This window comes from Pinus tabuliformis, chromosome 3_1 (assembly GCF_031772625.1).
Source record: "Pinus tabuliformis cultivar Carrire ecotype Pingquan chromosome 3_1, CPIR1, whole genome shotgun sequence".
NCBI lineage: Eukaryota > Viridiplantae > Streptophyta > Pinopsida > Pinales > Pinaceae > Pinus > Pinus tabuliformis.
In genome coordinates, this window is record NC_142301.1 from 911,680,697 (window position 1) to 911,685,758 (window position 5,062).

The 5,062-nt window shown below is 30.8% G+C and overlaps 1 pseudogene; it reads right to left on the reverse strand.

Annotated features, from left to right (window-relative positions):
* Positions 1–2,820: 2,820 nt before the first annotated feature.
* On the reverse strand, positions 2,821–3,853 carry LOC149190609 (putative methyltransferase PMT6 pseudogene; annotated as a pseudogene).
* Positions 3,854–5,062: the final 1,209 nt, after the last annotated feature.

Sequence of the window (5,062 nt, forward strand, 5' to 3'; positions counted from 1 at the left end):
AAATGTATTTTTGGCTTAGTTCCATGTAGGTTTATTCAAATCTCAATTGTAGACACTCACTGGACGCAGAATTAAATTCCACATCAAACGAGTACCCATATGCATAGTTCTTAGTAGACCCACATCGGAAAAATTGAAAATATATGTAAAAAGTGTGTTGAACACATTTTTCATGTATTTTCAATTTTTTTTATGTTGGTTTACTCAAAACTATGCATTGTGGGTACTCATTGGATGTGGAAATTGATTCCATATCCAACACGTGCCTACACTTGACATTTGAGTAAACCTACAAGGAGACAAGTTAAAAATACAATGAAAAGAATTTCTTTAAAAATTAATCTCTTATTTATTTTCACTATTATTTTATTATTCTCCTTAGAAGAACCATTTTAAACCTCAAAATTCCCCTAATAAGTGGATGATATGAATGATAAGTGTTAAGTATCTATTCTATTAAAGGAAAAGCATTACGATTTATTTTAGGACATATTAACATTTTGGTAGAAATTTTTATTTCTTTTTGGTTTGACATGTTTTCTCTTTATTTCTTTTTGGTGTGTGTCAGCGTTGTTCCAATTTATTATTTGTTTTTTTGTTCAATTTAATTTATGGTCGACCCACTTTATGCAATTATATATTGTTTCATTTTGACCAAATTCATTTCACTCAATCCATAAATGTCCAATTTTCATGGACTTTAAACCCAATTTCTTATTTCATACTCCCTAAATGTTTTAAAGATCTTAAATAGTTTATTATTAATCTTTTTTCATGCCCCACTGATTACCGTCATTTCAACTTACCATCCCAATTCCTATTTTTCTTTCATCTCACTTCTTCTCATTATCCATAAAATTTTGAATTTAAAAAAATATTAAAACAAAATCAAAATAATTTTTACAAATAATTTTAAATGCAAAATTAAAATCATCCCTAATTAACAATTTTAGTTACATTCATAAAATTCATTAAATCAAGGTAACCTAAATAAAATATCAATTCTTTAAATAAAAACAAACCAAAAATATTCATTTTATAATATAAAAACTGCAAATCCCGTTGTTATCCGACATATTCTTATTCTAGAATTTGTATGCATACACTAAAAGAGTAGCGGTGAAAAGAATCGAATATAAACCTCTTCTCCTTTGTAAGATATTACATCGAGACTTTTATGACGTTTGTTTTTAAATCTATAGAACAATATTACCTATAGCATAATTTTTAATTATAATAATAATTTTATTCTATAATACAATATAACCTATGCTATAATTTCAAATTATAATAATAATTTTATTTTAATTATAATAATAATTTTATTTTAATATTATTGTTAAGTTAAATATTAACTAGATGAGATTTACAGATTTTTGTCAGTTTTAATATTAAATTGGTGTAGGAGATTTTCGTATTAACATAAAGATCTGCTTTCACGCAATCATCCAGATGCACTATTCCACTAAAGACTTAATTACCCAAATTAATTTATTCCACTAAAGACTTAATTACCCAAATTAATTTAGTAGATAAAATTCAAAATCTACCTAGCTGTTATGTGTTTATCAATAAATTAGACTTAACCATAAAGTAGTTAGGTGTTTATCAATAAATTAGAATTAACCATAAAGTATAAACAACCATTTAATTTGAATGAGATTTACTAAAAAAGTTGAGGACTTCAAGAGAAACAAGTAATAACATTCCCTTGTCTATTAACGGATTAAAAACACAATAAATAAATAAATTTAAAAAATAAAATAAAATAAAAATTCCCAATACCCTTGAAATCTTTTACTTGCGTTAGATTGATAAGCACTGATTTGTGATTGAATGTCCTTGTCAAGATTCTGTGATGAAAGGACATATATGAATTCTTTAGTATGTGATGGCCAAACGTATGCTCTAAACTAAATATGAAAGTAACACCAATTTCTAATAATTAAATTTACTAATATGGGGTACTAACAAAGGTTCCGAGTGGGAGAACATGAGGCGGAATATTACATAAACCTTGCCTTACGTGGTAATATTTCTGAGGTGATGACGGGATAACAAATCCTTCGTGTATATATAACATGTGGTGGACAATAACACGCTGGTGTCCGTCAAAGCGCCTTACTCTCCTCGGTTTCGAACACCATCCAAATTATATACTTCTGCATCTGCCACTTCTGAGATTATTGTTGAGTCATCTTGGATGATGAAAAATCCTAGTTGGCGAAGAATGTGATCCATGTTCAGTACACTGTTTTTTATTTGGCAATCTCTACCATCGCCTCTGTAGTATCAAAACAATCAAAATGCATCATCTAAATCGTATGTAAGTGGATAAGTAAAAAATTGATTACACTAATCATGAGAAGATCTAATCAAGCCACTGTCATCAATAGCATGTCAAGTATTCTTTGATTCTTTGAGCTTGGAGGAATTATATTCATCACCCAAACTCGTTTTGTGTTTAAACCAATAGCAAATCCGCCATAGAAAGAGATCATATCCATTACATTTCAAATATCATATTTACTGAAATTCATACGTTTCCAATATTTATTGACTTGCCTCTGCCAAAATGTTGTGTCTGCATTAAAATTTTTAGTAATGATCCTTATTTTCTCATGTCATTTAGGGAAGATTGATAAACACTGGCAATGGAGGAAGTTGTCAAATGTTCTTTGCCTCTAGACTTAGAGTTATACAAATATGTAATGGTTTCTTCCATGATTGTTCTGGATCATGTGTCTCATCACATAAAGCCAAGCTTTTGTATTTTTCTCTCTAGTTGGAATGCCTTATCTCCTAGCTTGAACCACATTGCTACCAAATTGCTATTTGAACTTCACGAACAATAAGACTCCCACACGTTGAATTTGTCATACATCAACTTCTCCCATTGATGGGGATAATCTTTATCCTTCCCGTAAGTAGGAGGTGCAAAATAAACAAAGTAACCACTAGCTCTCAAAAGGTGATCCACTTCTTTCAGTAGAACACCATCATTTTCATGCCAATCGACACCACAACGTGAATAATGGACCATTTCAAATGAATTGCTTGGATAAGCTAGTTGTGTTGTACCAAGAACTGTAATCATGGCACCAATTCCTCGTTCAAGAGAAAATTGAATCTGATTCTCATGCCCATGCTTTGGAGCAAATGACATTGTCTATATACCCAGTGGAAGTAGATAAGCTGAAAAACTTGCAAAACCACAGCCAACATCAAGAACTTGCACCACTCCTGCGGCTCATAAATCCCATGTTCCATTAGTTATCATGTTTCCCAACCTTTGGATGTACTCTGAAGCTCCATGCTTGAAATGAGTACCACCACCTGGGAACCACCATAGTTTACCCTACTTATGCACCCAATTTTTCCCACCTTTGGCATGTTGCTAAATGCAGGTGGTTCATATTGCTTCACCACACATAATCTTTATTGATTGGCCATTTTATTGCGATCTTGTATTCTTTGGGAGGAGGTATTAAACGGAAAGGCCGTTCCTCAAGTGGAGAGGACAAATTTCTTTCGAAATTCACTCTTCGAGAATAATTCAAAATTTCCAAAATGTTGATATACTTTAAATCATGAGAAGGAACAGACTCAGTATAATCAATGAGAAAACATTCATTCCTTCTACAAGTATCTTTAGCACATCAACTCTAAAATTGAGAACCACCTTGCTACTTAACCACTGCTTCCCGGTTGAGATCAACAGTGCTTGCGTATCGATAATGTGCTTGGTGCCAAATAATGTTCCAACAAAAAAAGTAACTATCATCAATGTGAAAGCCAACACGACCACCTTCCCTGATTGCACATCTAACATGGAGGAAAGTGAAAAGCCCATACTTAGATGCAAAGGTTGACCAGATGAAGCAGGCCAACCAACCACGTATAAACCCATATTTTCATGGTTTTGCACCTTATCACACACGAATATATCAACCAATTTCAGTTGAAGGAAACTGAATTAGTGAAATCTCTTCAAAACGATTCAAATGTCCTTCGAACTTGTAGATTTGAAAAGAATATGTTCAAATACAGGAGAGGTTTATGGAACAAGAATATTGGGATTTATCAAGGAGATTCCATAGTAAAAAAGTACAAATTTAATAATGTTTCGTTACTCTGCCAATGTGATCTGGCGTGATACTTTCAGAAACCTTGAAAACCTATTATTAATGTTTATTAAAGAGCTCAAAATTTTGATGTTGAAGGAATGTATAAAAAATAAGTTTGCATAATTTTGATAAATTGTCAAAAGTTGATTCCATGTAGTTTTTAATTTGCCCACCAATCTATTTTATAATCCTATGATACATTTGGAGACCTTTGAAGCATCATTGCATTGCAGGAGGAAATTGTTGAAACCTTAATAAGATTTTATTATTTTGACTTTTCATTGAAGATTCAGTCTTCAATAACAACGAATGCTGGTGGTTGTCAAAACTGTGGAAAAAAATATTTTTCGCTTTTTCTTGAAAACCCTATTTTCTGAATTGGTGGTTCCTCTAGTAATAGAGCATCCATTTATTATCAGTTTAGTCTTTTAATTTTTAAAAGTTTCACATACTATGCAGTTAATCTTGTTAATATTAGTGTGTATCCCATGATCCAATTCCAAAATATACACTACAAAATATATAATTTATCTTTTAGATTCAATAATATATATTGAAGTATGTAAATCATAACATAAATCATATTAATTAACCTACTTTTCAGTTCTTATTGATAACCTTCAATAGTTTTATTTTGTTATGTTGGCCATCTTATATGTCCCATAAGATTTCCTTAAGATCTCTTTAGTCATATCTCATATATACAAATGCTATGGCATGTTTAGGTCAAGGACATTTGATTTCCAGTTTTGAAAATTTTATTGTGAGTGTTCCATGCAATTTCAAACCAAGGTTTAAGATCTAATAAGTCATCTGTGTTATATAATCTTTTCGCTTTTTTATCATAAATATGTGAAATTTTTTAACATAAATATGTTATTGAATGGCAATTTTTTAATAAGTTTTTATGGATGAAAGGTTAATTTATTATTAAA